Raw genomic sequence first — 10,872 nt, forward strand, 5'->3', positions numbered from 1 at the left:
CCCCCCTCCCCATTTATACATGAAGTTTGACAGGTCTATTCACAAAAGGGTGAAGAGTTTGGAGAAGGCAGTAGAAGGGAACAATCTAGGACAACATAGCTGAACTGGAAAGTGAGCTTAATTGGAGAATTTTTCCAAATCGGCTATTTTGTCCTAGATTGTTCACTTCTCCTGCCTTCTCCAAACTCTTCACCCTTTTGTGAATAGACCTGTGAGTGTGTGTTCTTTCAAAATCCTAAAATATAGTGTTAGATTAGATTTATTAGATTGGTATATTGGTATACTCCCAAATTGCTCAGAGTGTAAATACTGGTGTGTTAGGAGCCCATGATTGTGAGCTCCATTGGGCACAGGGACTGAACAGACAAGGTAAAGTGTTTCATAAAATGCTGGTGCCCCATAAATACTGGAAAATAAGTAGGGATGGGGGTTCAAAATCCTCACTACAATGGATTCCATGAGAATCATGCAGGTTTCACATTTAAAGTCCCAGAGACTTCTTTTGGCCAGCAGGCTTAGAAGGGCCAAAAGGGGGCCTTATTAGTCACTATAAAAGGAGGGGCATAGAGCAGTGTTTGTGTATTAGACGTTGCTATAGAGAAATAATAGAAAAATATGGCAAACTGCATAGAGAAGACTACTGTCTTCTAATGGATCAGTTGTACTGTAATATATAGTGAAATTATATTTGAATTCTAAATGCAAGCTCTTTGGGCAATGTACCCCTTCGCTGCCTTTCTGTTCTTATTTTTTTGTTTTTAGCTTTTTAGTAGCTAATTTTGAGGTCAACTTTTATTTTGATCTGCAAGGCTTCCTTTTAAAAAAAGGGGCTTTTGTTTCAAGGGGTGGTATTTTGGGGTTTTCATTTACAATATTTTAAAGTTTGGTATACACTTGTTAGGCCTATAGCTGATTTAAATTGTCTGGTTTCTGGCTAATTTTTAAACTTCCACATCCTCTGCAGTAACTTAATTCTTAAGGTATAGCCCCAGCATATTCTCTTAGTCTCTAGTAAATTTGGACCTATCCTTGCTTTTTAAAATTGCCCTGCTGCAGGCAATTTTACACTTTTACACTGCTGTGTCATTCATGGTCTCTTAATTCTTGTAGTAAAATATCTGCATGTACTCACCTGCCATACTAGCTGCATATTTTTTAAGCATTTTTACTAGGCTGAAATTAAAGAGGGAGAGATGAGGTAGGATTTATCATGACATAAAATTGTGTATTATTTCTGACACAAAAGCCAGAAATAATTTGGAAAAGTGTTCTACATTCCTTTCTTTACCACAGCATTCCTGGAACACCCATATGTAACCTTGCAACCCTGTCAAACACTCCCATTCTTTTCCACTCTCTCTCTCCTTATTGGAGCCAAACCTACTAATCACCAGGAAGACATTTTGCTATTAACTCTGCAGGCAGATAATGTTATTTCTTAACGGGTTCCAAAAATGACTACCATGCGTTCTGTCAGCACCCAGCCTTTTCATCCAGCAGCAGGCAGTGAGATCCCTGAGCATCAGTCAGCTCACATACAGGTGAAACTCGAAAAATTAGAATATCGTGCAAAAATTCATTTATTTCACTAATGCAACTTAGCCGTCTACCAGGAGATTTTGGAGCACTTCATGCTTTCTTCCGCAGACGAGCTCTATGGGGACGCTGACTTCATTTTCCAGCAGGACTTGGCACCTGCCCACACTGCCAAAAAATTTCTGAGATTGTGGATCTGGGTTTTCATGAGCTGTAAGCCATAATCATCACAATTATGACAAATCACAGCTTGAACTATCTTGCTTTGCATGTAATGAGTCTATCTCATATATTAGTTTCACCTTTTAAGTGGCATTGGTGAAATAAAAAAACTTTTGCACGATATTCTAATTTTTCGAGTTTCACCTGTCTATAAAGGCTTGTGCACCACTGAGACTAATAACTAGATGTGGACCTATGAGTGGAGGCTTATTCCTACCCAAAGTTCTACAAATCCTGTAGGCTTCAGAATCCAGAACAGGACTCAATAAGATTCTGAGAAAACAACAAATTTAAATTCTTTATATCAGTTCAATACATGACAGAGAATACTACATATTTTCTAAAGAGAAAGCACATCAGAAGTTGTTTTATTTCAATTTCTCTGATTATTACATATTACATTTCAATGTTACTGTACATATTAGACTGGTGCACTAGCAAATTCCAAAATTCTGATGCATCTGAATTTCTGAATGGTAAAAATAACGAATTCAAACGTATACAAATTTCTGGTTATGAAAATTCGGATGCAACTGAATTCGGTCTGAATGCCAGACATTACGTCTGGTAGGAATATTAGGGGGGACCTCATGGTAAAGAAAAGCATAGGATCCCCCTAAAATCCCTTACCAGACCCTTGATCCGAGAAGCAGCCTGGCAGAGCAGGAAGGGGGCCATCGTGGGGCCCCCTTCACCATACCAGGCCACCTGCCCTCAACATGGGGCAGGGTCCTCATGTTGATGAGGATATGGGCCTCTTCCCCACAACCCTGGCCTGGTGATTGTGAGGATCTGCAGGTGGGGGAACTTATCTAAATCTGGGTGCCCCTTTCATAAAGTTGGAACCCAGATGCCAACCCCTCCCCTTGTGAATGAGTAAGGGGTAGTTGTTACCATTACACATTCACCAAATAAACATTAAGATAATAAATAAACACAACACACAGTTTTGACAAGTCCTTTATTAATAAAAAATATCCCACAATGTAAATCCATGATCAATCCCAGCAGACCCATCATCCAGTGATGTAGATCTGTGTCAATCATTATGCCCGCTGCTCGCTGACCCAAAGAAAGAGAAAGTCTCCATCGCCTACCGACTTGTCCGCACTCGGTGCTAATGACAGCTCAGCTCCTAAATGTAAACAAAGGGGCAGAAGAAGTCCGTGATGTCACCATGACTATTTGACTAATCCAAATTTCAGAAAATGGAAAAAAATCTAAATTAAAATAAAACAAATATGAAACTAAGGGGGTTATTCATCAAAGAGCCGAAGGATATAGCCAGTGGATTGTCTAAGCCTTTGGCTAGCTTCAGCGATGGGAACCCTTTGGTTCAGCCAAACCAAAGGGCTGCTGAACAGGTTATTCACAATAGCCCCTACAGCAGCAAGAATCAGCCAAAGCGCTCTGCTGGGCCGAAGCATATGAGTTCGCCTCAGCTGAGCAGAAGACACAGCCGAAGCGGGGAGAACGGTCTGCCAAAGTAGACCATTATCCTCGCAAATGTAAATAAATAGTAAAAAAAAAGACCCCCACAACCACAGGGTCAGGGTTGTGGGGAGGAGACCCCTGGAAAAGCCCCCTCCCAATGCTGAAGACATGTAGCCTGTTATGGCACAGGTGCGGGGGCGCTCGCTCATCCCCCCCTTTCCTGCCCTGCCAGGCCAGTGCCCGGATTAAGTGTGTGGTTTGGAATTTTAGGGGGACCTCACATTTGTTTTTTAAATTTTTGGCAGTGGGGCAAAGTAGTGAGCAGAATAACCGAGCCGAATGCTGCATGGCAACATTCAGCTATACACTCCCTGCTGTTCGGCCACTATGAAAATAGGGGCGAACAGCAGTTAATTAACTGCCGAACGCTCGCCTCAGCCAATCCAGAAGTGCAAACGTGTTCTTCACTTCAGTTCAGACAAATGTGCTGAGGCTTTTTGGCTGAACCGGAGTGAAGTGAACGGAAGCCAGCCGATGTACGGCTGTTTTCAGCTGTACAGGGCTGAAGTGAATAGCTGAACGGTGTTCGTCTCCCTTCACTTCGGGTGGGTTATTCACTTGGCTGCCTTCGGTAGCTTAGTGAATAACCCCCTAAATTTTCAGCCATGCACATGTCTATTACATTTGACTATATGAATTCTACTTTCAGGTGGAGTTTTTCACATGTTTTCCACTTTCTCCTTACCTCCTGTTATGTAAAGCTTGTTATACACTGAAGTCAGTAGCTTAAACTGAAATTCACATGAGTTAAAGAATCTTTGCACTAACTTATTCCAGTGTATGTGCAAATTTCAACTTAAGTTACTGGGTTCTGTAAAGGAGAAGCTTTTTCCTCTTAAAATATTTATTATTGACCTGTTTAAAAAAACTAATTATAATATAATTTAAAATATAATTTTATTTACATTTTATTTGTTAGTCTTGACTATGATAAAGAAATAACATATGTACAAAACCGCAACATATTCCTAATAAGGAGCTGTGATGATGTGCAAAGTGCAGGAACCTACAACATTTTGGCTTACTGTAGTGAAAAAAACTATTTTACATTGGGGTTACTCTTTGTCCTGCATTACTGAGTGTGCCTGGAAGAATTCAAACAGAAAGAGCAATCCTTTTAAAAGGTGTTAGTGCCTGAATTAGGAAATATGACACAATCATAAAGGTGTCGGTGAATGTAAAAAATGATACTATATCTTTGTGAAAATTATGGAAAGAATTAACTAGCTAGCTCATGCTAAAATATTGGGTTTTGCTTTTGTCCATATACCAAAGTTGGATATCCAGGAAGAAGCTGTTGTATACCTCCATTCTGCATAACAAGCTGGGGAAACTGGGAACCTAAATAATATTAATGTACAAAATATAGATTTTTCATAGCAAAACATCTAATATCTACATGTTTTCAGAACAGTTATCAAAATATAGTTATCAAAATCTAAGAATATTTTCAGGTGCCAGATATATACATTTCAGATCTTAACTTCCTTCTTTTGTATGCCAGCACTTATTGTTGCAAATTAGTTTCCTCTTAATAGATGAGATTTCGGATTCTGTCCTGGAAGTTTTCTATTACCAGCGCTACATATTTTTAATAGCTCAGTGCTATTAATTGTAAGATTATTCCTTGTGTTAATAGAGTAGCATTGCCTCCATCTGTGCTATACTGCCATACATTGCACTTGACACAGGTTAAGTGAACACAATACTGGAAAAGAGAAGGTCATGTCTTCTGTACACACAGCGAGGCTTTAGCCTCAACTCCAGCCAAAGCTTTTTATTTAAATGTCAGATTTTATTTTTGTTTGTGTCCCTATTGGGGAGATTTACATTTCTGCCAGAAAAAGAAGTGACGGGACATCTGTCCAATGTAGAAATAAACAAATACACATTATTGGAATAAAGAAGGGTTTGAATGACTGACAATATATACATTGCCATCTGTGCTTTCTTGTACAAGTATTGCAGTAAGAGGAAGTGATGTGAAAATTTCCACCGTTACTGTAGGCCACAGGCAAAGATAAAAACATGACTGAAAATTTCTCACTCACACAAAATTTGGCTGGGTTTAGGTTCTAAAGAAAAACAGTTATTGGGGGTTCTCACTTCTTGAAGAAGATAGGAGCTGTCTGGCTGTCATTAGAGATGAGCTGTGGGTTCAGGTTGCTCACCAGCCAGCCTGCAAAAAAATACACCGTCTAACTATTAAGGTTAAAAAGGTTTTATTACACAGCTTTTGCAAAATATGTGGTAGCCACTCTACTTAATCAAGGTCCCTCTGTGTAGTGTGGTCCTAACTCCATTTTGGAGCATACATAGCAAAGGATGAATTGGGTGCAGATTTTCCAAGTGGTAGCTCAACCTCCTTAAAGACATAGGGAAACCAGACGCCCAGCACATCGCAATGGCATCTATGGAGATTACTAAAAAATATTTGATAACACCTGCCAGATATAAATCACCTAAGTTACTGTAGTGGCGTAACAACACTGCAGTTTATAAAGAGGTATAACATGCGGAAATATGTATGTATTGGAGAATTGTGCTGAATGTATTTCTTAAATTATGTCCACACTTACACCTTAAAGCAGGGGTAGCAAACCTCCGGCCCTCCAGCTGTGGTGGAACTACAAATTCCATGAGGCATTGCAAGATTCTCACAGCCACAGACATGACCCCCGAAGAGAGATGCATCATGGGATTTGTAGTTTTACCACAGCTGGAGGGCCGGAGGTTTGCTACCCCTGCTTTAAAGGCTGTATCACCAAGTAAATCTATACGTTTGGTGGCTATTTGTAAACAAAGTGCTGCCTGTGGGGCTGTGGGGCTGAATAAATACTTTGGATTTTACTTACTTTGGACTTGTGTGGGTACCTTTGGAGATTGAATTGAGAAGTGTTGAGCACACTGCGGCCTGCACCCAGCGTGTGTAATGACTGCAGCTGGAGATAGAATCAGAGAGGTGAGTCCACAAAGCTCTATGAAATGTTTTAGTACTTGCTATATTTTTAAAGATACATAACATGGGGGAAATGTGCATGTATTACAAAACTGTACTAAATAGTTTTGTTTTTTTTAAAGATTTCACCCACCCATAAATTTTCAAGTATAACTGGGGCCAGTCAATGGACATTCATATATTTACATATTCTTAGAAAGCAGCAAAACATTAGGCACTGTGGAGTAATTCATCTTAAAATTTTGCATGATAGGCACTGCCCCTTTAGCAACTCAGCTTCCCCTGCCAGCAGTGACACAGAAGCCTGTCAGCCTCCTGAGTAAACACTGAACAGGTGCACTGGACCAGGAGGCAGTTTGCGGAGACCCAACTTGAACTAATTTACTGCTTCTCTTCTGAACTTTAAGAATTAATTCCTTCAAATGACCTGCAGCTACAAGTGTCACCGTAGGGTAAAAACATGTAAATGCTTAAAACAGAACTCTGGGTTAAGTGAAAATATGACCCTTGCAGTATGGCCTACCCACACTGCAAGGGTTAAATTCACTTCCAGGGGTAGAAGAATAAGAAGCTATACATATCTTATTCCTTGTACCTGCAGGCTTCCTCCACACTGTACAAACAACCTGCCAAAGCAGCTTTCCTTTGACGCTCCACCAGTTGTAGACATTAGAACATCGACAGGTACAATGCAGGACCAACAGTAAATGGGGATCTCAGAGTGTTGGAGAGTGCTGGCTGCCAGGGGAGTGAGGAATAAGATAAGTATATCTGCTTTTTCCTCTACCCCTAGAAGAAAAAAAACAAGCATTTAACCCTTGCAGTGCAGGAAGGCCTCACCTCAAGGGTCTTTTTTTCACTTAACCCGGAATTTAGCTGTAAATGTCCATAACCTGCCCACAGGTTCACTTTGAAGCACAACAACCATTATGTAGTGCTGCAAATCTGGAAACTGAGCCAAAGCTACTTAGCTTATTGAATAAGATGATGTTATGTTCAATTTAAATTCCAAATAATATGCAATGGAAATGTTTTGTTTTTGCCTGTACAAGATTTAATCGTTTAAGTAAAGGCGGCTTCACCATGTTTACTAAGCTAAGTCAATATTCTATACTTCTTCTGTAAAAACATACATTGTCAGAAAACAAAAAAGCATTTTTAAAACATTAACACATATTGATAAGTTGATTTATATCAAGCTAATCTCTTTTACATGAGTGTCTCAAAAACACTGAAACGCTAGACATTCCATCCAAAAAGCCCACTAGTGTTACAAACATTTGCATAATGATAAAGTGCATCAGACATGTAAATAATTTATATTTACCACAAAACAACATGTTTAAGAAATCAATAGCAGAACACTGTCCAGCCTACCTTCCTATAAACTCCAAATTTGCTTTCTTGTACTGAATGACAAATCTGCCACAGATTACTTCCTTTTAATGACCTGACTGGGCACATTAATTAAGGACAGATGTAAGGTTACATTTTAGGGAAATCTGGAAATCTAAAATAAATGTTTGTTAAAATGATGAAAGACATACTAGTTTAAAATGGTGTAAAACTGATTGGATTAGACCTGAATGCAACGTATTTATATAACAGTTCCCTTTTCAAAATTGTTTTGGAAAATAATTACTGAATACTAATGTATTTTATTCCTTTTTTTACTCTAGCGATTGCAGCACCCTCCATTGTCGACCTATAGATTCAAAAGTGCAATGCTCTCTAGTGTTTAGAAGAAGTAAAACATTTTAGACATTTAGAAGAACAGTTTTATGGATTCAATGATGAAGAACGCGTCAATGTTGTGAACTATACTTCTGCATATATAAAGCCCCCAACAAAGAATGAATTGTGACATTACAGTACTAACCTGTTAGTGGTGGTATAGCAGCTTACCTCCTTTTGTGCCGGATGGGGTGGCAGCATTGTGTGGTGGCAATGTGGTCCCTTAAATGGCCTGCGATCGTCAACGCCATGCCCCCAACAGGAGTCAGGTGTAACGTCACTGTGGTGTGGGCACACACTGCTGGGCATTCACAGATGTAATCAACACTACCCATGCGCCCAGTCTGGAGAAGCTGAATGGTTTAGGGTGATATATTTATATGTGCACAAAAAACAGTATTACACTTTCTCATGATTTATATGCTTTCATTGAAGAGATTTTGTTTAACAAAAGTATTTTGTGTATATAATGAAAACGTTTATTTTTACACAAATTCAATGTGTATTAGTGTGGGTACCAAAAGTCTGTTATCGTCTTCTATTGGGCTATATACTGCTTTTTGTGATGTGGTACCCCATAGTATCCCCATTTAGATATAAGATAGGTGTATGACTACATAAATTAGATCAGAACATTTTAAACACATTGAACTCATTTTTAATGGCAATGTGCAGTGAAAAAATAACACTTCTCATAATGATACATTGCGGAGCATTATGTATAAAAGCAGGTGAATATAGGAATATGAGGGGGGCTGAGATTCACCTGCTTTTACTCTCCAGATCACGGTTTTTATAATATGAATCTGTGGTGAGTGCTGATAGGTACTGAAATGTGCAGGCACTGACAAATACTGACAAATGCAGTTAGGAATTTAAGGAGTTCTTACTTGTATGGCATCAAAGATGAGTCAACTCTGTGCAGCAGTAAGCAAGCAGGAATGAGTTTGGCAAATCATCCATGTAGATCAGTGGCTAAACATGATTCATCATCTTTAAATGGCTAATTGTAAATAAACAAATCAGGGTCATTGGCTGTAACACTTGCTGTATTTGTTGCAGGGTGTGTTACCTATTAAAGAAAGGGGAAAACCAATGAGCAGCAAACAGGACTTTGCATACCTGGAGAAGCTGCAAATTGCACAATAGACAGAAAATCATAATTCATAATTCACAATAGGAATCTGGAATCCTACACAACATGATTCCAACATATCTATCTATAATTAGTTTACCATTTTATAAGACATAGATTATACTTTACAATACATTATAATACATGATGCAAATTGACATGCAAAATAATTAACCAATTACTGCATACGAGATTCATGTATTATTGGCCTTGATTACAATGTGAAGGTTTACTCTACTAAACCTAGTCATACCTGTAGCTTATCAATGAGAAGGAAGGCCATCTGGGCACAGGTAAGTCAAAAGATCCATATGGAATGTTTACATATTTTTGATAACATAAAAAAACAAACAGTGCCCTAGGATGGCTTTGCATTCAGAACTGCTGGTTTATGGCACAGACACAGCCTTATATTTCAAGCCATTTGCTGAAAGTAAAATGTGCTATAATTCTGTAGTCGCGGATGCACAATTGGTCCAGGGGTACAACTTTCATGGCTCTTTAAATGAGGAATAAAATACCTATTTTTGTATCTGTGAATGAAATGAGACATGTAGATACATTTTGTTTTTTATGTAATTATATGTGTATTGCCATATTTGTTCACTGTATACTGCTTATTCCTATTTTCCAGTGCTGCACAATGGTTGTGTTTTACTGATGTTTCTCATAATGCAAGCATGTGAGTTGTTCTACTCCTTAGAAACATGTAGGTAACTGATAGGTTAGCTGTTGAGCAGAGAGGTTAAATGGGGCTGAACCAAACACACAGCTTTTTGTTAAGGTTATTTTTTTTTATCTACTTATTTAATATTATAACGTACATGTGGATTAGCAATTATTTAATGTGAGAGTCGTATTAAAATGACCTTTAAAGCAATGCTGTGACTAGTTAAACATCGCTTTATAAAAGGCTACATTTACACTTACCTCTCCTACCACCAGAACCACCATTCTCCACTGTCTTGGCAAGATACATTGGCTCAAAAATTCAGCACCTGACAATTTTAGGAGTGGCAGATGCCTGATTCCTCTCTGCGTATTGTGGTCCCTCTCACCAGCCTCTAAAACACTACAGGGCACAGTAATGACATAGCAGCAGGCAGAAAGAAACACAGTGCCCAGCAGAGAACCAGGCATCTGATATACCTGGAAGTGTGTCGAATGCAGAAGATTTTTTGGCCAGCATAGGACTTGAAGACAGTAGAATTTAGTGGTATGGGAGGTAGGAGGGGTAAGTATAAGTCCTTTTCTTTTCTTTATGTTAAACATTGTTCACCTAGCTGTTTCCACACTGACTTCCTAGCTCAAGAGCATCCCAGGTACACATACTGAGCACGTCTCCATTCCAAGTTTCACGCAAAGAACAAACTCCACAGATCTTCACCAAATATAAAATCTTTTATTTTAAAGATTAATAGACACACTGTCAGTACTCCAGCATTAACCGCCTGTCCCCAACGTGTTTCACCCATTGGGCTTATATGCAAACACTCCAATGAAATTCTATTTACAGGTCTATATCATTTGCATTAACTGATTTAATGCTCTGATTTATTATAGTCATCACACAATTACAATGATATGCTTATACATACATATCGATAGCACCTCCATTCCAATTGATAACACCTCCATTCCAATGTTCTATTAATACAAAACGACAAACAGTGTCATATTTATACATATGCATTTGCTGCTTCAATACTGTTATTTTGTAGTTATTTGATTGATATTCTCTACCTGTGCCCTTATTGCATTTCAAGATGCTTAAACCCACCCCTATTTCTGG

Source organism: Nanorana parkeri, unplaced genomic scaffold, assembly GCF_000935625.1.
Source record: "Nanorana parkeri isolate BGI_ZX_2015 unplaced genomic scaffold, ASM93562v1 scaffold1236, whole genome shotgun sequence".
NCBI lineage: Eukaryota > Metazoa > Chordata > Amphibia > Anura > Dicroglossidae > Nanorana > Nanorana parkeri.